The 26,223-nt window shown below is 37.6% G+C and overlaps 1 protein-coding gene across 1 annotated transcript in view; it reads right to left on the reverse strand.

Annotated features, from left to right (window-relative positions):
- The window catches only part of LOC102809981 (uncharacterized), a 56,922-nt gene that overhangs the window by 12,209 nt on the left and 18,490 nt on the right, over positions 1–26,223 (reverse strand). The gene's annotated exons all lie outside the window — the stretch shown is intronic.

The following is a 26,223-nucleotide window of genomic DNA, read 5'->3' on the forward strand; positions in this document are numbered from 1 at the left end:
TCTATATCTCGTCCCCTTGAGGTGCGGGATCGGGAAAGTCACTTAAACTTTACAGTCAAATAAGACACACACAACGAAATACGTTTCAATAGCTAGTCTTTCGCCACATCGAGAACGCCTCGAGGCGAACTGCCTCGCTGGGGTCTCTCCCCAGCACAGACCAAGACTCCTTCACCTCGTGGTGCTCTCTCTCTCTCTCTCTCTGTGACCAAGGACTTAGTCTGTTTATTACATATCAAAACTTAATCAATTACAAAGCAGTTTAAACACTGTAAGGCGTGGCCTTCAATCATACAGCCAATCACACTAAGTACTGAACACGTCATATCTTTTGATTAATCGTTCACTACATTAATAACTGTGAATACCAAACTGTCAGAAATAGTAGTCCGCATAGCGACGGTTATCTCGTAAATAGTTCCAAATCACTGAGTCGAGTTCCGTCCAGATATTCCCCCTGATACATGGTGTGAGAACCCTGGGCATTGCGTCTTACGCACATTGAGATCCTGTGAAGAAAAGTGAAATGGCGAAGGTGTGTCTTTCTTGCGAACCGAACTAACAGCTCGATGGCAGAGACGACTCGGAAACTGCGCTTGACGACTAACGACCTTACCCGAATCACACCGATGTACAACGCTGAAGAGATGAAGACTTCGGAGCCCCTTCGGAAGGACGAGTATCGAATAGGACTGAATAATCAAGAATTGAACGACATTAAAGACAAGATGATGAAATAATGACCCGGACTAACGCAGCGAAAAGAGAAGAGACGCTTATAGACTTTGATTAGAATTTTAGCTATTTGTGTATTGTCATGTGTAGAGAACCGCTCGTTGGACACTGTAACGGACACTGTAACTTAAGACGTTGAACTCTTTTTCAGAATCCCAACACTGTTGTTCAGTATGTAATGTATTGCTTGCTTTTCCTATCGTTTTTACCATTTTTTTGTGATGTTGAATTGTATGTGTGTAAGCGCCCAGATCTTTTTTTGAACTAATATTTAGTGACGTGCGAGGTCTTTTATAACGATTTAAGCGCGCCTCAGTGGAAAAGTATTTGCAACACAGTGTTTTGAGTTTTATGAAGTTTTATGGTGTTTTAATGAGTTTATGAGTACGGAATATGATGGGAGGAATGATGCCCCCACGTGTTTTTAAGAGTTTTGAGATTTGTCGAGTACAGAGATACCGACGTTTTAAGAGTTGTTTTTGTGTACGTGTTGTTTCCGGAATACTTTTGACACTTTTTGAGTTGATTTGAGTTGAGAGCACCTTTGTAACGTTTTTTAATGTCTTTTTGAGATGAGAGTGTGGTTCGCTTATATACTTATTGTTTGATATCGCAAGCTTTTGTTCATGATTGACAGGATTATATGTAACTTAGTAGTGTCTATCGTTTTAGCTTTTTGCCAGAGGAGTAATGTGTTTATATAGCGGCTTTGTCTTTGCATTTCGTTTCCACGCCGTATGACTTTTGTTTTGATTAACGACTTGTGAGTTCAGTTGAAGTTTATAAGCGTATATGACAGGAGTTTGATTAATAGTTTTTTTATTCATTGTTTATTAGTTACCGCTTTGCAATGCTTTAACCGAGAGACGCATCCCTGGAAATCACATGATCATGCTGTCGACTGCAGCGATTGGCTCTGATCGCTTGGTTACACCGCCACACCTTAGTTTTTTTGACCTTTTGATATAGAGTTTGTAACCTTAGTAACGAGAGACAGTGCAGCGAAGAGTTACCTCAGTGAACTGTTTGAGAAAAGTGAGTCGATTGGTAGCCTTTCCCTTGTTTTTTTTATTTATAACCGTTGATATTTGTGACTTTATAACCGTTTGTATTTACACTTTATAATCAGTTTATTAATTAGTGTGTTTTACTCTTTTGATTTATACCTCTTTTTATTAGTATTGTATTTAACCCGTATAACGAGTGGTGAGTAGATGACGGTATCTTTGATTTATGTACGTGTTATGCCGGGAGGCATGGCTCAGTTTGAGTGAAGGGATGTGTCATGAATTTGTTTTGCGTATCTGTTGTCCGACTTATTTAGTTCATTATTAGCGAATTGCTGTGTTATTTGAGTTCTGGACGGAGCGCGACTCAGTGATTTGGAACTAATTACGAGATAACCGTCGCTATTCGGCCTGCTTTTCTGACAGTTTGGTATTCGTAGTTATTAATGTAGTGAACGATTAATCAAAAGATATGACGTGTTCAGTACTTAGTGTGATTGGCTGTATGATTGAAGGTTACGCCTTAGAGTCTTAATACTTCTTTGTAATTGGTTAAGGTTTTGAAAGTGAATAAAGTTGTTTTGAGTTGGTCTTGGCGAGTACACTAGGAGAGACGGCAGTCCTGGAGAGCCTTGGGGCGAGCCTTGACGCAGTCTAGTCTTTGGCCAGCCTTGTGATAGTCTTGGGGACTTTTCCCCAGGGCGCTGTGTCTTATAGAGTGCTCAACTGACCGACTAAGACGAGTATTGAACCGTATTTCGTTGTGTGCGTTTATTTGACTGTAAAGTTTAAGTGACTTTCCCGGTCCCGTACCTCAAGGGGACGAGATATAGAGCCAAGACGAGATTCCCCCCTGACAAGTGTGGAGAACCCCAGAGAAAAGAATTTCCCCCTGATAAAAGTGTCGTCTTGAAAACTGTCTACCAGTTGTCAATTTTGCAGGGCAGCAGCTCAAATTTCACTACTTCAAGTTTATGCATAAATTAACACCCAGGCTAGTTGTTTGTACGATTGTTGTAACACTGTTCAACCAAAAACAATGCCCCCGACGGCGTTTTGAAGATAAACACATTGTCAATCATTTGTGAAAATTTCAAAACAAAAGGTGAAAGCGTCTAGGAGTTTTTTTTTTAAAGTTCTGGGATGTGCACTAAAAAGAAGCTGAGATAATTGCTAATTTGCATAACAATTCACTCAGTAAGCAGTTTGCTAATGCTCATATTTAAAATGACTGTAACAGTTCCAAATTTAAATGTATTATCGTTTTGTAAAAGGTTAAATATAGTGCATAATATGGATATCCCGTCATTTCTTTTTTTTCACCATGTTTCTTTTATTATTATTATTTATGTACAGCCTTGCTAAATCTTGCTAAGCATTCAGAAGAGAGAATGTTTGCACCTGTTATCTATATTTTAAGAGTATGTTCCACTATTCACAATTCTACAAAATGTTAACAGTCTATATCTATAGTCTAAAGACTGTTTGGATAATAAAAAGCAAAAAAAAAACAGTTCACTCCCAAGTGCCCACGAACCTGCATCTCTACCTTGATAAGGAACATTTCACTCCCAAGTGCCCACGAACCTGCATCTCTACCTTGATAAGTATCGTGATCAAACTTATTTAGATTTAATCAAATGTTATAATATTGCACTGAGCTGTCTCAGAGTCTTTCTTCACAAGTACCCTGGTTTAGTTCCAAACTTTGTAATGGAAGAACAGTTGAAAAAATAAGTTTGTTATGCCTACTAATGTCATTGCGTTGCGGTTGGATACATTCGTTGATTGGCTGAAAGGGCGATCGCCCGTAAACATTGCAGTAAATCACAACGCCCTGTCATGTGTCTGAACAGTATCTAGAGGTAATAGTAATATGCTCTGAATAACCATTCATTGTCAGTAGGAAAGCAAACTTAGCAATAACATCTTTCAATAACTTTTGAAATGCCTTGTATATACGCGATTATTAAAGTGACAGTATTACGCGACGTCATTGCTTTGTTTTAATTCTAGTTTATATAAAGGACGCAGAAGTCAGTCAGATTTAATGCCTCGCTAAACAGGTGCAATTATTGAAATGTGACCTGGATACATAACCGTTCATGGATCAGTGAATCTAAACAAGTAATTTGTAGAATCGGAGGGTTTGTATGTTTTAAACTATTTTGCTGCATTAACAGTGTATAATTCCCTAAAAATACTTATTCTGCAGGATAAAGTGTATTATAGTGGTTATTATAAGGTGCTTGGTGCAATTATATATTCAATGTGAAATGTGTACCAGATAAAACGAGCATGGTCTATTTCAGTTAACTAGAGCATACACCTCAATACCTTGGGCATCCTTATTTACGACCTTACATATACACCCTGTACATGTTATTTGCTTTTAATAAACACTTAAAAGATTGGGTGTGTTATTTGGCAAACATGACAGTCAAAATTAAAAATACCCTTATTCTTTGATATTATCTTTAAAACTATTTTTCACCTAATGACTACCTGTAACACCTAAGCGGAGCGAAACGACCACATGACGTAGTCACCAATGACGCTTATTTTCATTGCCATATTGTTCCGAACACTAAAACAGAAACATTGCCAGCTATGTTGAAGACTAGTTTGCTATGCTCGGCTCGAGGTGGTTAAATTTTTAGAAGTGGTTTAACGAGGGTATATGAAATATGAAATAGGCTACCGTTTCTATACCCTCACCACGATAAAAAATGTGTGCATGTTTTGTTTCCTACCTTGTGGTTAGTGTAGTGTAGGATAATCGACCTGAAACAAGTATTAGTGATTTTGGGGGCTTCGGAACGTGAATAATTAAATTTATTGGTATATGCTTGAATTACATTTCCAAACGGTAGTATTTAGTGAAAGTCGCGGAATAATAATAATAGGATTAGCCTGAAGTATTATTGTGTTGACTCACGCAGCGAAAATACTACAAGCAGGAACTTCACGTATCTCAAGGAATGCAAACACCAGCATAATTTTTGTTGAATCTAGAAAAAAATCTCTATCTGCAGAAACGTTTTAAGTCGCTTTGTATGAAATACTCATTATGTATACTTTTGTAAATTTTAGGAGTTTTAAGCTAAGACTTTGTTATTATTCACGAAAACCACACGTTATTTTTCATTTCTCAGTTAAAGCTGACCAGTTAAAACAGGGTAATACAGTCGTTATTTATAGACTCGATTCAGTTGCGTGCCCTGTAAAAATGCTACGTAGATGTGTCGACGCTGCATCCATTATAATCACGTCATCAGAATATTATTTTAGGCCATCTTTTCGGACGGGAGATATCTGCACCCGTATTAAAAGAAATAAAAAGTTGAATTCACAAGCATCTTCGGGAAGCGTGTGGTGATGATTTAAAGTTGGGCATTTATTCTTTGCGAGCAGGAGGTGTAACTGCCGCACCTAATATGACGCAGGGGTAGATGATAGATGTTGGAAACGCCATGGCCGGTGGAGGTTACATACCGCCAAAGATGGCTATGTTGTTAAGTCGCTGATTAATCATTTGTCAATTTCTCAAACTAATTGACAATCTACCAAGCCAATTACAACGTCTCTTCAACTGACCTCTGACCGAGAAGACGTCGGCTGATTGTAGCAGCCGATTGTTTTTAATTCTACGACTTGTACGAGTTACTTTTTTACACATTGTGATGAATTACAAACGACGACTACGACAAACTTGAATTTCAACGTGCCGCCATGTTGGGTTTGCAGTGTGACCTTTACCATGTTGACCTCATTATGTACGTATTTCGGCGCCCACCTCATTATAATAAGTGCATTCATGAATATTTAATAGCAATGAATTTTCTGCAGAATAAACCAGTCGCGCTAACACCTCCATTTCGCAAATATTTTTATTTTATTTAAACTACAAAAACAAATTAATCGCCCCGACTGTGCCAGTCTATATAGCAGTTAACTATCGTCTGTTCGGGATGGTAAACAGACAAGTATGGTACGTGGGGTCACATGGCAAGTGAGTGAAGGACCGGAAGTTGATTGTCAGTCTCGGCCAGTCTCGCTACTGTGCAGTTTTCAGTTGATGTGTTTTGTAAGTTTATTAATGTTTGTTGTATAATACAGGGCGACACCCGCTACCTTCCCCGGGTACGTTCGACAATGCGTCGGGTACAGGTTTCCAGGGATTTTTTGTCAAATTTCCTACAAGAAAGTTTTTTTCTGGGCGGTCAGCGTGCCGTTAACGGGGTGCATTTTTGTCAATGTTTTTGTCAGTTCAGTTATTTTAATTTGCCGGGCACCAATTATCATTTTTTTCTCGCATTTAGTTTCTTTCAATCTGTACACTTGAACACTACATGCAATGTAATGGCAGCCTTTTTTAGTTGGCTTTATTAGTGTGTTTTGTTAAATAAATAGTTCGCCGGACTGACGGCACATTCGTGGCCGCACCTGGCATTTTTACCAAAAATTTGTTTACGTTGCTCTTTGATTGACAAGTCACTGTTGATGTTATATTCAAATGAGTTGCTGGCCTCAGTTATGGTGCGGCGATGTGTGACTTCCTGTCCTGGACTTCGTTTACTTACTAGTACCTAGCCGTTGTTTAGCAAAATATTACGGTCCATTTCCACCTGGTCGTCTAACTTCGCACGGTCCTTTTCATGCCGGTGACCGCGAAAAACTGCGTTATACAAAGTATTTTTCGAGGTTCGAGGAAAGGTACATTTAAACTCAACCCACCCAGTGGCGATCACTATGTTTATATACCTGTATGAATATCTCAACGGCTTTACGTGATCCATTGTCCCCTCCCCCTTTCAGTGGAAATGATAACACGGCGCCATGACAGTTTTCACGCAAGGGGTTGACCTGTGGAGGATTTTACATCCCTTTCCCCTAGAATTATAAATATTTTATTTTTTTATCTGACGATTGAACATCAGCAAGCGTCGATGTATGATGGATTTTGGCATGTCGTCATGATGCAACAGCCATTTTTGTGGACGATTAACGTAACTTTCATAAAACGGACATTATCTCCGTTCGTGTTTTCTGGCTGGTCAGAGAGATTCAAAATTAATTAGCTCCCACAGTTTTTTGTCGTTTGTTTTGAAATTTTCGCACTATTTTGACGATTCCCTAAGAACAAAAGGACGTCTGGGCTTCTTTTTAAAGTTTGCATTCTCGAACAATGACATTCGAAGTGTAAAATACTGACCGTGATTGAATATATGGCACACTTGCCTCTTCAACAAGAAGTCGAAAATATCGCTTTTACCAATAATAACAAATTAAAGATGTCACTGACCTGTCTCAGTGTAGTGTCTTTCTTCACAAGTACGCTGGTTTGGTTTCTAACTTTGTAATAGAAGAACAGTTAAAAAAATAAATTTGTTATGCCTGTTGGATACATTCATTGATTGGCTGAAAGGATAATCGCCGTAAACATTGCAGTAAATCACAACGCCCTGTCATAAGTGTTAGAACAGTGTCTAGAAGTAATAGTATTATGCTTTGAATAACCATTCATTGTCAGTAGGAAAGCATCTTTCAATAACTTTTGAAATGCCTTGTATATACGCCATTATTAAAGTGACAGTATTATGTGACGTCATTGCTTTGTTTTAATTCGAGTTTATATAAAGGACGCAGAAGTCAGTCAGATTTATTGCCTCACTAAACAGGTGCAATTCTTGAAGTGTGACCTGGATACATAACCGTTCATGGATCAGTGAATCTAAACAAGTAATTTGTAGAATCGGAGGGTTTTTATGTTTTAAACTATATTTTGCTGCATTAACAGTGTATAATTTCCAAAAAATACTTATTCTGCAGGATAAAGTGTGTTATAGTGGTTATCATAAGGTGCTTGGTGCAATTATGTATTCATATTTTAATTTTAGTAAGCTAGGGTAAAACCCGTGTTTATGCTATCAGAAAGTGCAGATCTTGAACGTATTTTAGTGGAAATACATTTTTGCTTATCACAGCGAACGCAATTTAATGCAGTGAATTTCTTTACTAACTTCCCTAGTTGTATGCGGTGTCCAATATGGCGACGAAAGGCAAAAACAGTGAACACGTCAGGCAAAAAAGACTGTTTTCGTGGCGTAAAATGGAGGCACATACCATTTTGACGCTTGAGGGGAATGGAAATCAGTTGATTTGAGGGTGTCACAATAAGCGAGGAAGCAAATCGTTTTTATGCTACGAAAAAATGCAGACCTTGAACGTACTTTTTGGACTTTAGTACTACGTCATTTTTGTTTGATTACCTAAAGTTTTTAGGTTCATGTGCTGCAAGTTACAAAGCACATACCAAAGCGGCCGTCCCTCAGCAAATAATGAAGCAAATTAATTTTCGATGTCGAAATCGCGAAACTTGCCCTTTTTAAGCAAACTGGGAAGTTAAAATTACTAAACGAAGTACAGGAGGACGCAGCTTAGATATCCAAGAACCAACACATACAAACAAATTATCTCAAAAGTGAATATTCGTGGTGTATTTTACCTCTAACCCGACCTGAAGTGAAATTTTGTTAGTAATCTAAATATCCAAACATATTTTAGTATAAGGTATGTGGAAGGGCTTCTCGACGGTCAGTCGGAGATTTGCGTTGTATATATAATTTTGGGTGATCATACATGAAAACATAATAACACACCAGAGATTGCAATTGTGGATTGATGAACCGATTCTACGTTGATTCTTTATTTCTCCTTCGAACCCCTAGGAACACACAAAAGATGGCAGGTGGGATTAAAGGTCACCACAGAGGAACCCACATGTTATGAAATGCGCCATCACAGGTGATATTGGTAAAACGTTTGTTTTTGTTAAGTACAATAATTCAAACTCGATAACAAGATTCTGTGAGCCCTTGTCACACCAGAGGTAAAAGGAACATTAAAATAATCAAACTAATGTGTTCCATGAACACTGGTCACATACTCCCTGGCTTTCTAAAACGACATCCTTGTCGTTCAACACTCCTAACTCAAGTTACAGACGAAGGTTATACACTCTAAGTTCAGAAAGAAAGAAAGTACATTGGCTATAGATGATGAGCATACACATCCAGCATTACAGTCGTAGTACCACAGTTCAAAAACAAATCCAAATTCTATAGATGCCCAACATACACTACCAATAGGCAAGGAAAGAACACAATAACAACAACTACTCACAGTCATATAAACTGAATGCAGAACAATAGGATAAAACGCAATACTCTCACTAACAATACCACTAGTTTAACTTTTGTCTCCTCAATAGTTCACATATTAAGGCCATACTATAATAAACTAGTCTATCAGGTGCCTTTCTGTGTCTTGAAGGGTAGCGAATAGGTTCGCTTTCCAAATTTGCTGTCCCTGACACTTCATCTACACCGCTGACCTTCGATTCAGCATTAACCTTTACTACATTTGTATCATCAAGGTGACTGTCATTTATTTAATAAAGAATTAGTTTCAACATGTGTAGGTACTTTAACATCGCTGATGTGACTATCATTTAACAAAGAATTAGTTTGCATGTTATCTGACTCAGCAGCAGAGCCATTAGAAACACTATTTAGGTCATAAGACTCTTTGGCATCGGCATCAACAGACCTCGCTTCCAGCTGCTCTACATATTCATCATAAACATCAGCATAACCTACTGACACTATTTTAGTAGGGGGAGATATTTCTTCCAGATCATTAGCTATCCCCAAAGATTGAGTATCCTGTGTCACATTATTATCCATCTCTGTTGGCCTGGGCACACTCGTCTGCTCACTACTATCTACTACATTACCACAAGGAAAAGTATGAACTGTTACAAAGTCATCAATCAATAATATGTCACGTCCATCTGGGGACAAGAATGTACAAGGTTTCAACATGTTTCGGTGTAATGTGCGTTCTTTATGTCCATCCTCAGTTCGTAAAAGGTAAACTGGAACATCTGGGCGTTTTGACACTACAACATACGGTACAGGTTCCCACTTATCATGAAGTTTATGTTTGCCTATCTGAGGGGTTTTGTTAATCACAAGGACTCTGTCTCCTGGATACAGATCAAGGCCTTCTTTCGCTTTTTTGTCAAAATTTCTCTTCTGTGACCCTCTGGACACCTCTGCTTTCCGAAGTGCTTCTCCATAAGACCACTTTAGTCGCCCCTGCTGTTCAGTCACATATATCATAATCTACCTTAGGTTTGTCTGACACGTCCTCAACACCAAAAGCCAAGTCAATAGGCAGTCGTGCACGTCGGATAAACATCAAGAAGAAGGTTCATACCCAGTAGAATCATGGCGAGTTGCATTATATGCGTGAGTAAGGCATCCCAAGTACTCTTTCCAATTCTGTTTCTTTGAAGGGTCAAGGGTTCCCAACATATTCAGTAATGTGTGGTTGAACCTTTCCGTCATTCCATTCCCTTGAGGATGATAAGAAGTTGTCCTACTTTTCTCTATTCCAACAACAGAGCAGAGTTCTTTTATTAAATCATTTTCAAAATCTCTGCCCTGGTCAGCATGAATGCGCTTCAGGAAACCATAATGCATAAAAAATTCACTCCACAAAATCTTAGCAACTGTCTTTGCCTTCTGGTCTTTGGTGGCAAACGCCTGTGCATACCTGCTGAAGTGATCAGTTACTAATAAGACATTCTCCTCACCACCTTTAGACCTTTCAAGAGCCAAAAAATCAATACAGATTAACTCCATCGGTGCCCGATTACAAACATTTACAAGAGGAACACGTGTAGTTGTGGGAGGTGCCTTTCTCAATGCACATCGTTTACAGGTAGTACACTAGTCTTTCACATATGACTGCATCTTTGGCCAGTAATAACGCTTTCTCACCATGTCAATGGTTCTCTCCAAGCCCAAATGACCATTTTCATCATGCAAACCAGACACTGCTTGTTTTCTCAATTTCTCAGGCAAAACTAACTGCCAACATTCACCAACCTCATGGTCGTGTGTGGACCTATATAAGACATTATCTCTTACACACAGCCTCTCCCACTGTTTCAAAAGTAGATTGGTATCTTTAGATTTGTTTGCTCTTTCTCGTCGGCTTGGTCGCTTCATTTCTTTGTACACCAACACTGTTCCAATAACCGGGTCATCTCTTTGAAGCAGACTTATTTCTGGAGAGGACAAACCAGGCAAAGTCTCAGAACCTGCTTTCTGCTTAAGGTAGAGATGCAGTTTACCTGACAGTTATTTTAATTAGTTAATTAGGAAACCAAGATGACCTCCATTGTCCATAAAACTATATATTTTCGGATAGCTTATTGTATGAATTTTAAAAAATTTTTGTATGGACACTGTAGTTTGAAATGTGCACAAAAATATGCTTTTTTGGTCAAAAGTGATTTAAAAAAATAGCTTCTAAACCATGCTTCTGTTTCCTGTCAAAATTGGTTTATGGGTACATCTGTTTACTATGAAGAAAGTGCCGTCTTGAAAACTGTCTACCAGTTGTCAATTTTGCTGGGCTGCAGCTCAAATTTCAATACTTCAAGTTTATGCATAAATTAACACCCTGGCTAGTTGTCTGTACGATTGTTGTAACACTGTTCAACCAGAAACAATGCCCCAACGACGTTTTAAAGATAAACACACTGTCGATCATTCGTGAAAATTTTAAAACAAAAGGTCAAAGCGTCTAGGAGCTATTTTTTAAAGTTCTGGGATGTGCACTAAAATGAAGCTGAGATAATTGCTAATTTGTATAACAATTCACTCAGTAAGAAGTTTGCTAATGCTCATAATTAAAATGGCTGTAACAGTTCCAAATTTAAATGTATTATCGTTTTGTAAAAAGTTAAATATAGTGCATAATATGGAGATCCCGTCAATTCTTTTTTTCACCATGTTTTTTTTTAAATTTTTTTATGTACAGCCTTGCTAAATTTTGCTAAGCATTCAAAAGAGAGACTGTTTGCACCTGTTATCTATATTTTAAAATCGTTTTTTGAGTATGTTCCACTATTTACAATGCTAAAAAAATTTTACAGTCCATAAACAAGACTGTTTGGATAATAAAAAGCAAAACAAAAAAAATTCACTCCCAAGTGCCCATGAACCTGCATCTCTACCTTAACTTTCCTTATCGATATCTCTGATTTGCTGTTACTATTACCATCTTCTTTTTTCATCACCACTGAACTGACTACTCTAAGCGTCTCTGCAACATCTTCTCTCGGCATTCTCGATAAACCATCTGCGTTAGCATTACTCTTACCAGGGCGGTACTTAATTTCAAAATTGAACATAGCCAATTGAGATATCCAATATAGTCCAATATAGTCTAACTTAGCAGTAGTTTTATATAAACCAGAGGATTGTTGTCATTCCAGACAGTAAACACATTACCATAGAGATAGTCTCTCAGTTTGTCAGTTACAGCCCACTTCAAAGCAAGGAATTCTAACTTATGGGCCGGGTATCGAGTTTCTGATGGTGTTAGCACCCCCCCCCCCCCGACTGGCATATGCAATGACACGTTCTTGTCCTTCCTGGGTTTGAATGAGTACTGGACCAAGTCCATCAACAGACGCATCTATTTGCAGGGTGAACGGTAGTGTAAAGTCCGGGTAACCAAGAATGGGTGCTGTGGTGAGCTTCTTTTTCAGCATCAAGAAGGCAGATTCACATTCGGGTGTCCACTCAAATGGTGGCAGCTTTTCCTGATGTTTTCTACCTTTCTTTTTCCGAGCATCCCCAGATGTCAGTCGGTTCAGTGGCACCGCAATTTCAGAGTAGCCCTTCACAAATCTACGGTAATAACCAGTAAATCCCAGGAATTGAAACACTTCTTTGCGGTTATTTGGTCTCTTCCACACCCTCACCTTGTCAATCTTTTCAGGGTCAGTAGTGACACCATTTGCAGTAACGACATGCCCTAAATATCTAACCTCCTCACGAAGGAAATGACATTTCTCTGCCTTCAGTTTCAACTTATGCTGTCTAAGCCTATAGAACACCAACTGCAATCTAGTTAAATGTTCCCCAAAAGTGCTTGAAAAGACAATAATGTCATTCAAATACAAAAGAAGAGTAGAAAAGTTCTGATCCCTCAAACAGCACATCATGAGGCGAGAAAAACTAGCAAGGCCATTTTGAAGCCCAAATGGCATTCGATTTGTTTCAAACAGACCCATCGGGGTAGTGAACGCTGTCTTGTAACGATCATTCTCAGCTACTTCTATCTGCCAGTAACCTGATGTGAGGTCAAGTGAAGAAAAATACTTCGCTTTTCCAAGAGCTTCCAGAGCCTCATCCATCCTTGGCAAAGGATATGCATCCCGCACCGAGCGAGCGTTTAACTGCCGATAATCGATACATATTCGCAAACTACCATCCTTCTTACGAACAACGATGGGGGAAGCATAAGGTGATTTACTTGGACGTATAACCCCCGAATCCTCCATGTCTTTAAGATGAGTCATTACATCCTGATACTGAGCAGGGGGGATTCTGCGATGTGGCAAACGAAATGGCCTATCATCAATGAGTGGGATCTCGTGCTGCACAGTAGAGGTACAACCATAGTCAAGGGAGTGTTTGGAAAATACGTCATTATTACGCCCAAGCAACTCCCGTAACTGCCTGAGCTCCTCAGGACTGTTGACTGCTGCACCACTTAGATCTACTCCTGGGACGTTCATCTGCACTGCTGTTTCGGACTGTGACATACAATTCTGCTCACTCAAAAGTTTACCCTTGGTACGTTTTCTCGTAGTTTGGTGTTTCGTCTCAGCAGGTTTAGACATTTTTGTAGGTTCGTTTGGGTTGGCAGACAGTACCTCTTCAACATGCACACCTATATGCAAAGACGCCAATGCAGTGTTGCGATAAATTTTCACAGGTCTAGCCGACAGGTTGCATACTCGCACCACTACTTGGCCATCTTCTACCTTACTCAAACTCCTCGCTGTTGCAATGCTGTCAAGTTTACCATTGTCTACTGGTCTCTCAACAAGTACAGTGAAAGACTGATTTCCAGGCATTTTTGGAACACTACATTTGACATGCACTTCAGATTCAGCTGGAATGGATAACGATCGTCGTCCAGTATATATGGCCTTACCAATGCAACCACCAGGGTCTCCAACTTCAGCCTTTGCTGTATCTTTGTAGACACTGTACCATACAGAAGAAGTGTTCCTTACTTTAGTCAGGTAGCATCTACCAAGAGTATTTCTCATGTGAGTGCAACTGGCCCTAATAACATTTGTACCAATGAGTAAGGGGACCTTACTCCTATAATCAGTATTAGGAACTACAAAAGCTGGGACACCTTTATAACAATTACCAAGAAACTCAAGACAAAGAAAAATAACACCCTTATATGGTACCAAGTGAGCAGGAGCTCCCTCAATGACAACACTACTAGACTCCAGAGGTTGGTGACAAAGTTGAGGATGGTGTTGGACAAATGTCTCAGTAACTGAAGTGATCTGTGAACCTGTATCAATAAGAGCACAACAAGACACACCATTAACCACAACCATGTCCTCATTAGCTGGACCAACTAACTGATGCTGTGAATTGACCGAAGTCAGTGAAGACTCTCGTTCCGGGACACCATGTACACTAGATTGGCTCAGACATGACTTCTCAGTAACTGTCTCAGTAGGGCTGGTTCTCTCAAGGTCACCTGTAACATGCCCTTCAATTACAGTCTCTACTGGTTTAAAGGATTATGTCTAACCCCATTCTCTTGCATCCTAGTTGGTTCAACACACTCTCTACTGATATGTCCTTCCTTACCATAATTAAAACAAGTAATTGGTTCAGTGCGACTGGGGCGAGTCCGATAAGCTGAAATACCCCTATATGTTGCACAAGGCTGAGGTTTAGAAGTCATGGCCTCTTTTCGCTGCTCAAGAGCCAGCATTTTTTTGCTTGCTCTTCCTGACTGCATGCCATTCGTTTCAACAACTCTGTTACCTCAGACATCTCAGACTTTACACCACCATCTTGTTTACTTTTATCTGGTTTAGCTGTCTTACCATTATCAGGTATCACTACAGGTTGACTCTGTGCTTTCTTAGGCTTTACTGTCACTGTAGCTCTCCTCTTTTCATGTGATAAACGTCTCAGCTGTTCTTGTAACTCACGAAACTTCAAACGCCATGGCTGCATCGGGTACACACGATTGTAAACGTCTTCATCATGCAGGCCCTGCATAAACTGATGAGTGAGGCGGTAGTCACGGTCAGGTAGTGGACATCCACCATTCTGTCTCTCTTCAATGGTTCTCAAACTAGCTTCAAGTGAAACTGCATATGAACAAGCAGATTCATTAGTGTTTTGAATACATGAATAAAAATCAGCCATAGGGTCTAGGGAGCAGCGGGCATCACCATATTCAGCACATAACTCGTCAAACGCTTTCTCAGGAGTCTGCTGACTGGGTGGTAGATTCAGAACAAGTTTCCTAGCCTCACCACTAAGATTTCTCACAATAGTCAAGAACTTCAAATGTGATGACATAGCACCAGCATTTAACAAATAGTTCATGTCCCTTACCCAGTCCTCAATCAGAATCTTACCGTCTGGACTACCCGTGAATAGAGGTACACTTCGGATTTGGTGTGAAGAGATCATGTTAGCCTGAGGTTGTGCTGCCCCACTATACTGAAAGGTAGGTTGATGGGTTGGAGCGGTTGGATTAACAACAGGGTATGTTGAGGTGTTGAGGTATGTTGAGGTGTATGTTGCAGTGTTGAGGGTGTATCATTATAATTGTGGTTACTAGGCAACTGACCTGGTACATACTGTAGCATGTCATGTCCACCCACTTTCACTCTTGGCTCCATATCAAACCTTAACGGTATCAGGTAGTTAGTCGGAGTTGACATGGCTAATGGATTCAAGCCAGCATTCTTGCCCATAGCATTTCTATAACCAGCTGTCGTCGTAGCAACACCTGGAGTAGGACCTGCACCAATATAACCATCTTTCGGTCTGAACGGGGTATGCTGACCAGGTACATTAATAGTGGAGTATGTAGGCTGATGATGTAGTTGGGGTATTGGCTGACTATTCTGGCTTGCACCAGTTTGCACATTACCTGCAGTTGCACCCACTCCCAGCATAGGTCTAGGACTATTCAACTCATGTTCATTTAACACAGATAATGTCACCTGACCTGCTCTTCCTCTGTTGGTAGATACGTAACCAGCCTCCATCTGTGCCGTTGCATTGCCTACACTCAGATCACCTACAGTTGACATTGTAAAAAAAACTAGGGAGCAGAAATACTATCTAATCATGAGGATATTAATAAGACAAAGAAATTACTTAGAAAAATGGTAACTGCTCTACTATACATCGACCTATAATATTACATGTGTCTATATCAAATTAGTGAAAACATACATGTAACCAGACACAATACAATACGGTGTCACTACACCAAGACACCTGTTACTTTGAATCTTAAATACTATCTGTGCTAACAAATTACAATATCAAGCAGGTGTTAATGTTGCACAACATAAAAAAACTGCGTACCCTAACTCGTATGACATCTACATTTTGTAATATTTTTTTTAATCTAATATATCATAAGTGCTATGTAATTGTTTTTTTACTGCAATGCAATAATTTTGAGAAGTTCAGTAAAAATGTCAACAAAATCCCTTGTCTTGATTTCACCTTGAAACAACGATCACGCATTCATTCAGCTCACCAGGGAATGTCAGCACACAGCGGAGCTCCTTAAATCAGATCCTATTTCCAGTCTTTAGCACTTCACTGAGAACTATTACCAAAATCGTCGGCGAATCATCAGTAATTCCACAATCACGTCGGGGTCACCATTTGTGAAAGGGCTTCTCGACGGTCAGTCGGAGATTTGCGTTGTATATATAATTTTGGGTAATCATACATGAAAACATAATAACACACCAGAGATTGCAATTGTGGATTGATGAACCGATTCTACGTTGATTCTTGATTTCTCCTTCGAACCCCTAGGAACACACAAAAGATGGCAGGTGGGGTTAAAGGTCACCACAGAGAAACCCACATGTTATGAAATGCGCCATCACAGGTGATATTGGTAAAACGTTTGTTTTTGTTAAGTACAATAATTCAAACTCGATAACAAGATTCTGTGAGCAGTTGTCACACCAGAGGTAAAAGGAACATTAAAATAATCAAACTAATGTGTTCCATGAACACTGGTCACAGGTAGTAATAAGGCGAATTAACATACTGTAGGACGGGAAATTTCCCCGTAAAATCAAATTTCGTCTAATTCGCGCATTTTATTATTTGCGTTCTCCTTGCAGATGAATTATTTCAACTTTGACCTTTCATTTATAAGTGATTGTCAATAAATTTAAAACAGAATCTTAACAAATAATAACAAAGAGCATTTATTATTCAATGTCTGTTACTAATCCACACATTAAAAACTAGTGTTACACTTCCACTAGTCAACGCACGTCCGATTATCTCTATTATGTACTGCAGTTCACACCTAGCGCAGCAGCCATTTTGCCAAGTACAAAATACGGAAAGCAATGCGTCGCTATTTAGACACTGTTATCATTCCGTATGTGACATCGTCATGCCAGAAGCTGAGGTTACCTGAAAAACAAAAAGCCCTGGAAATATTTGATGTATTCAGAGCACATCGATGTGTAGCTGCAGTTCTGTAGCTCACTTGGTTTGCCTGTCAGTTTACACCACGACGAACGAAATAACCACGACGAACGAAATAACTGACAGGGAAACTAAGTGAGCTACAGAGCTGCAGCTAATCGATGTGAAGATATTTTGAAAAAACTACACGACAACATCGCCACTGTGTTTGTTCCGGGCTGTTGTACCGATCGGCTGCAAGCCCTCGCTCGAATCTTGCCGTCAACAAACTTTCAAGGACTCGTTGAAATCTAACTTTAAATCGTGGTACACTGGCCATATTTTGAAGGAAGTGATATTTCCAAAGTCAGTATTACAGACCATGGAGATTCTTATTACCTCCATGTACAGACGTACTTCGAAGCCCTCGGGATTATACGAAAACCGTCGGACCAAAGGTCATTGTTTAAAATGGCGTCACTCGAAAGTTGTGTACGCGTTTGTCAAGACAAAGTCGATGAGTGTTTCAATTCAGCGGAAGTGAATGAAATTGAAGAAGTCGTGATTGAAGAGGATATACTAGTATTTTGTCTCAAAACCGCGACGCCTGGGTAATGGCGAAATATGTACTCGGAAATCATGCAATACCGTTAACGAAAAAAACTCGAAACAGTTCAAGTTTACGTCGTCTATTGCATGAGTGGAGTATTCTGGAGGGACATAGTTTTAACCACACCACTGCAAAGATCGTAAAGTAGGCTTCAATTCAAACTAACATATAAGTGGGCCAATTTGGTGCAACCCTGCGAAAACAGCAATTGAAATATCCTATAGAAATATTCAAGAAAAAACGGAAAAAACAGCATAACTTACTGATTGATCGCGATCGGCCGATTTTAAAAATTCAATGACATTCTTTCTTATTCTCGCAGAACACCACATAGCAACAGAGGACAGTGAACGCTAGCGTCGGAAATGATCATGGATATCAAAGGATGTTTAAACAGACAAGATAAGAGGATTAACTCGACTAGAAACAAAAGAAATGTAATAGGCCTAAACAAATTATAACTCCTTCTGTTTATACCTCCATGGTGTGAATATCTGTTTTGTGTAATTTCGTGTAAATTAATTTTGAATATAATACAAGCGTGATTTCAGAGCAAATTTGCCAAGAACACATACTAAACGTACTAGCAGACCAAATTCACAAACGGATTTTGCGAAGGCGTCAATGCAACACGATTCCATGGTGAACGGCACAATAGCGCATGTGCAACTGCAAATAAACTACTATTTGACCACAAATATCATGAATAGTTTCCCCAATATGCATCTGCCAATACAATCACAGGGTGGTTGTTGTTATGAAACACTCGCATAAAATAAGTGTTTTTTTAAACAACTGCGCGGTCAATAAAATGGGTCACATTGAAAGCGTGGTACAAATATAAAGAACACACTTACGGTGCATACTTGATTACTCCCGCAATCCACGACTGTGAGATCAGTGCCTGTAATACAAGACTCATGAAATGACTTCATCGGATGATGCACACTAGTAGCATTTCCTTGAATTCACACAACTTGTAAAAAAATATAACTATGAAAACAGAAGTACATTATACTGATTTTTCAAATACGACGGGATAAATAAATAAATAAATAAATAAATAAATATTCCGATCATAGAATAGTGCAGCAAAGAGATGTTCTGTTGAATCTGATCAAATTCGATATTGGTTTGTTTTCTTACTTTATTCAAGTCCGGATTAAAATCTTATGTAGGTAGAGGCTTTTGTGGCTTAAAACCATGGTCTCTGCTTTATGGCTTTAGATGTATATAACATCTCACAAGTGTCAACCAATCAAAACTTGTGTTTTATTGAATGACTAATTGGTTGTCAAATCTCATCAGAGGAGAGCGTTTAAACGCGAGAAGTTTGAAATAGACGTGTATGTGGCTGTAGATTAAAATCAAACATAACCTGTAATTGACGATTCCAACACAATGTATATACATGTTCAAATATAAGAATATTTATTCAAAACATACACAGAAGTTAAATTAAAATACATACTCAAAACAATGAGAAAAAATAAACGCATGATGTATATATAGTCTTGTAGCAAGCAACAACCCTAATAATTATTCATTAGAAAAATAACAGAATTTTAATGATGATTTATTTACTCAAATTTAAATATTATAACTGAGGAATTGCTCAATGTTCCCAAATACAAAGTAATATCTAATAAGTCTATAAAATTGATTTCTTCACTTGAAGTGTGACCTGTGGTACATAACTATCTATGTATCAGTGAATCTAAATTGGTATGTTTTAAACTATATTGCATTATAGCAGGCGCTAAAATGAATTGATCATGAAAAGCGCCAATCTCCTTACAAATCTCCTTTGAAAAATATCCTTAGCAAAATTTCCAGCGGTGTTTGTTCAACTCTTTCTATCCAAACTGTCTGCACTCCTGGATACCCTCATTTTCATGGGAGGGGTTTGTTTTAAAAACGACAATTTAACAACGTAGAAGAAGATAATATACAATATGTTGTATATTGTATTTCTTTTCATAGAATGTTGCGAAGCATTTCCCGAATTATACTTCTAAATTCAGTATACAACCGAGGAGGTCGAATTCATCAATCTGATTAACAGCACGGCTGTTCTCTCTACTCAATAGACCCATATGTGAGTTTTGACAAGACATCACAGGATTCTAGAAATGCTGATTACCACTGTGGACAACGTATTACAAACGGGATTACAAACTAGAGTGAACAAAATATTTCGATTTTTTCTTTTCAAAAATGTGACAGAGATTTGGTAACAGTGTAATTTTGCATTCATTTGGTTGAAAATAAGCAACGAAAATGATAAAATAAAAGTATAAAATGATATATTGTAACACATAGTATCGTTTTTAAAAGCATGTTGAGAGATATATTAGAAAAAATGTGACTTAATAAGAATCGCGATAAAACTTATTTACATTTAATCAAATGATATAATATTGCACAGACCTGCCTCGGTGTAGAGTCTTTCTTCACAAGTACGCTGGTTTGCTTCCAAAGGTTGTAATGGAAGAATAGTTGAAGAAATAAGTTTATTGATGTTATTGCGTTGCTTTTGGATACATTCATTGATTGGCTGAACGGATAGTCACCTGGAAACTGAACAACAATGCAGTTAATCACAACACGTTGTCATGAGTGTCTAAAAAGTGTATAGAAGTGATAGAAATACGCTCTGAATAACCATTCATTGTCAATAGAAAAGTAAACTTGTATACGTATATACGCGATTATTATGTTTGGGGTTATTCAAACTTACTCAAAAGTCAGATTTATTGCTTCGCTAATCAGGTACAATTGAAGTGTGACCTGGATACATAACCGTTTATGGGTCAGTGAATCTAAACAAGTAATTTGTAGAATCGGCGGGATTGTATGTTTTAAATTATTTTGCTGCATTAACAGTGTATAGTTCCCAAAAATACTTATTCTGTCGGATAAAGTGTATTATAGTTGTTATCATAAGGTGCTTGGTGCAATTACGTATTCAATGTGAAATGTGTACCAGATAAAATGAGTATGGTCTATTTCAGTTAACTGAAGCATTCACCTCAATATCTAGGACATCCTTATTCACGACCTTGAAGATACACCCTGTACATGTTAGTTTTTGTTAATAAACACTTAAAAGATTATTTGACAAACATGACAGTCAAAATTAAAAATATCTTTATCCTTTATCTTTAAATCTGTATTTTCACCTATTGACTACCTGTAACACCTAAGAGGAGCGAAACAACCACATGACGTAGTCACCAATGTTGGTCACATGCACTGCCATATTGTTCCGAACACTAAAACATCAACATTGCCAGCTATGCTGAAGACTGGTTTGCTATGCGCGTCTCAAGGTTGTTAAATTATTTTATTATAAACTGGTTAGTTTAAACCACTTTAACGAGGATATATGAAATATGAAATAGGCCACAGTTTCAATATCCTCACCACGAAACAAAATTTGTGCATTTTTTGTTTCCTTAGTTAGTATTGTGGAGGATAATCGACCTGAAACAAGTATTAGTGATTTTTGAGGTTTAGGAGCGTGAATAATTAAATTTAATGGTATATGCTTGAATTATATTTCTAACGGTTTCAATTCTATATTTCTATTATTATGATGAAGGATAATGGCCTGTACAAGATTGTAGCCGTTCCGCCCCAAAGACGTCCATGTATTGACTACAGCAACCAACCACACGAATAGATCGTCACGTTCATGTGATTTCATAATCATTTCTGAATATTGTGCCTAACGCATCAGTCCAGGCTTGCACAAATACACCGATTATCGAAGACATTATTATTATTCGTAGCAAGATACAAGGAAACTGCAAAAGATTGGAACTTATTTTCTTGACCATATTGCATTTTGTTTACTCACCTATTGCTACTTATCAGACACTTTGTGTGAAAAGCTTGGGGAGTGTTGGCATATGGAATGTGATTTCATATTAGATTTGTTTCGTTAAATCAGGCAAATCCAAGATTAAAAGTGCACATCCGAGGCAGAATTGTTTCTACGATTTTTGTGAAATGCAGTTTCTATCAATTGGCAATAATGTCCATCAAAAATTGCAACATTTGTGTACTTAAATTAGATCGAGGTTGTCCACTAATCAGACTAAAACTAGTTGAATACTTAATAACCACACTAACAATATCTTTCTATCAAAATCAGAAAACTCTCTCGTTATCTCTCCCCGATTTCAGTACCAGTACACGGTGGACAATTAAGTAAATATACCATGCTTTAACAACAAATTCACTGGTGTACAGAAGCATTTCATTTTACTACACATTACGTATTACGTAGTATTAATAATCTATTAACACATCACACATCTAAATAGCTGTAAAACATCTTTTAGTGAGAAAACCATGCAACTTTATTGGATTTTCAAACAGTGTTTCATTCTATCCCATCATTACATTCGCACATAAACTTGATACGTAACCATGACAATATAGATTCATGGTTGCTACTGACTTTTTGGAACACTGTTTCCCAGTGAGACATATTTGAAACTATTGTAACTTTGTTGACTAGATAATAATAATAATAATAATAATAATAATAATAATAATAATAATAATAATAATAATAATAATAATAATAATAATAATAATAATAATAATAATAAACTAATATTTTCGATATCATTTAACTTTTGGAACATTTTAACTGTTATTAACATATTTTTAGATAAATCGTGATTAGATTTTGCATTTCTTCATAGAGCACAGTCAAAAGATTATAACTTCACCCGCCTTTCTGTAATAGATCGCAAGTGATTCAAAGATATACGCTGTGTTTGCAAATGAGTTTGGTGATTTTGTATAATATCAATAATTTAACATTAAAGACATATTTAACCAATAACCCTAAAAAACATATGTGCAATACAATAAACTGAATTTTAAATTGCTTGAACATTTAAAAAGGATTAGAACATTTATTATTTAAAAAAGTATGTTAAGGGATAATGGATGACGTCAGACATCGCTGACGCTGGATGCCGAACAACAGATATGCGCTCATGTTCACTTTTTACTCGCGAAGTAAAAATTGCTGAGTCCACGTTTTAATGCCCGAATTTCACGCAACCAGGTATCGTGGAATTGCAAATAAAGCAGTCACCAGAAAAGTGCTTCCCATAAGAGCCGTACACCCGTTACAAAGATCGGTGCCACAACACGCACTGCAGACTTCAACAGTAACTGTTGGATAAATGAAAACATAAAAATAAGAAGATAAAATCGTCTAATAATTTCATGAACGATGTTTTTAGTTCAGCTGTATATTCCGTAAACGCAAACCTTTGAAATAAATCACAATATACTTCAGTCACGTGTCTTACACATGACTGAATGAGGTCTTTTGATATAGAAAATACATTGAGTATGTATATAATAAAAAAGTATCTGTGGAAACATGCATTTGTTATGGTACAACTCAAGTTGATACGAGGTACCCATAATATCTACACTCACCATTACTGAACGATTGTTTACAGCCTATGAAACACAAATCTCTGTCAGCACATCCCCTTTGGAAATAATCATATGAGCCTTTGTACTTCTGATTATGTTTCTAATGAGGGTAACAAACAATAATTGAAATACTAATAACGAACAAGATAGTATTTTCAAGTATAACAACTTGTTGAAGTCAATATTTACGAAATAATATGAAACAGAATGTTAGTCAAAACAAAAAAAAATAGTAAGACTACATCAACATGTTAATAGTATGTGACGTCATAAATTATTAATTTCGATTAAACCTAAAAGACAAACAGGGTTAGGAAGTTTCCAGTTATTCATGCAAATTTGTATGATAAATATTTGTTGTATTACACATGTATGTATACTAAATAATTAGCACGGTCAATACAAATAAATAACAGAATATACTCACTGCACATATTTGGTCATCACCACAGTCTTCGGCAAAATCAGAAAGGTCATTTCCAGTTACACAAGGATCGCCAGTAGCAGGATACAGTGATTCACACACGTAGCATTTCCTTGATTCCACACCACTTGTAGAAAATATAACTATTGAAATGTAATCATTCACATAAATGTTAGATTCGTATAATTATAACACGTTCACAAACACGATGACAGTTCTCATTTATTATACACCATTTTTCGATGACATACTAGTATACAACAAATTGTGCATAAAAACGGCACTTAATAACCGGTCTTGAGCAAAATGTTATGATCTGGCAATATAATCAATGTAATTAGGAAACCAAAAGCAACTTTCCTGTCAAAATGTGCGCTGCGTGTTTTTTGAATACAAAATAAATCATTGAAATGGCATTGATGCTTAGTTGTAGGTGTTTGTTCTTTTGAACCATATCACACACGAATGGAATGTATTCGACGAATCTACGATTCAAATGTAAACAATGTACAACGCAGGATATTTATATAATGACATGCAATTATAATATATTTTCTGACAGCAAATATAATACATACGGAGAGCAATGACCAGCAAGAAACGCATGATGAACAGTACTTTAGTAACTAAAATATAAAACAACGAAATTAATTGGTGATCGCCGAAAAAATGTTGGGGGAGGCATCAATCAAGCTGAAGCCCTTTGTCGATACGACACAGTTGAAGAGGAATGACTCTCTTGCCCCTCAAAATCTCCCATGACAATGCGTGGTATTGTGCAAGTAACAGTGATCGTAAAAGTGATAAACCACTATATATAATTAACAATTTATGAGCGTCTTTTTTACTTGTGTGAGTGTTGCCATGGTTTGATTCATTCATAAAACGCCGCGATAGTCTTGTCTCTTTATACATGTAATAAACATAAGGCACGTGAGAGTACTAAATTAATTCACTGCTGGCAAATGCATTGTAAGTTGTGTAACCCACAAACTCGAAACGAATTTTGAACTCTTCTGCCAAGCAATTTTATATCTGCCCTGTAGCACGAAAATAGTATCAACATCATTTGGTGTATCCGTCCATTGTATTGACGTCGTACTCGTTTACATAATTCGGTGTAAACATGCATTACACTCATGGGGAGTTAGAACAATCATAACAGCCAGCACTGAACTTGTTGATAATCACCTCGATACAGAAGACAATGACACCCACTCCAGGGCAATAAAAGTTTTCTTTCCATGGCGTTCATATTCGAATTCGGATAAGATTTACTATACATGTCTGGATTAGGAGGCTGGTGTAGATTTTGTATTGCATTGTCATGCTGACTAGTTGACGTGTTGTCCTGAATGAAGTTTTTGGGAGCGAGTTGATCGGGACATGAGTGAGTGTAATTTAACAGAGAATCTGCACTACAATGAATAATGAATAATGTATGTATACATTTAATTGGCAAACATACATTGCTGCGTGGTTAAGAAGTAAAATAGAGAGATATTTACCTGGAGCGAATAAAACACGCTTGTGTGACTGAAATACTTTAATCGTGCTCTGTAATAGACCAACCACCAAGTACAATTAACATGATTATAATTTGAAAAGCATTGTAAAAGTCGGGCGCCGTGCCAAGTTCGCGCTGCCACGTATTCGCCACAAAACACTTAATATTCGGGTCCAGACGACATCGGCCTAAAAGTGAAAATAATTGAAGTTTTATTTGTACACATAAAACCAACCAACTTTTAAATTGTAATTATTGCCTTATGACATACTAATAATAAGAAGTTAATTCCAAATAGATGCCGACACTGCTAGCACTGTTCTTCAAATTGCACTGGCCTCTACCACAGAATGGGTAACATAATTCAGTAGCAATTTAAAATGGAAATTATCTAACACTAAATGTCTAGATTGTACAACTAAAAACGTTACTTATAGAATATATGTGTTTTGTGCATTGTCTGGTGTATATTGGGGAAACATGACAAACAGAATGAGTAATCATCGCCATGGAGTGGATAATACTTTGTTGTACTTTCTAAACATCTCAGCCAGGACGATCACTCCATGCGAGTTCTCATTATAGAAAAATATAGCACCACACTAATATCCCCAAATTGAGAGAGAGAAAACTTCTGGATTAGACAAGTAGCTAGTGCCATGTCATATGGATGCAATGACAACATCACACCGTCAGTCTAAGATGTAGTGAGGTAAATGTCATGTCAATGTTTCCTTCCACTGAGCGTTGAAGATGTACTCATTGGCATAAACATTATCATCGGCTTAAATTGAATGGTGCTACATTGTCAAATAAATGTCGCACAAATAAAAGAACCATGGGTCTTCATTATATATACACTCAGTGACATG

This window comes from Saccoglossus kowalevskii, chromosome 15 (genome assembly GCF_978046115.1).
Source record: "Saccoglossus kowalevskii chromosome 15, keSacKowa6.1, whole genome shotgun sequence".
In the NCBI taxonomy this organism is placed as follows: domain Eukaryota; kingdom Metazoa; phylum Hemichordata; class Enteropneusta; family Harrimaniidae; genus Saccoglossus; species Saccoglossus kowalevskii.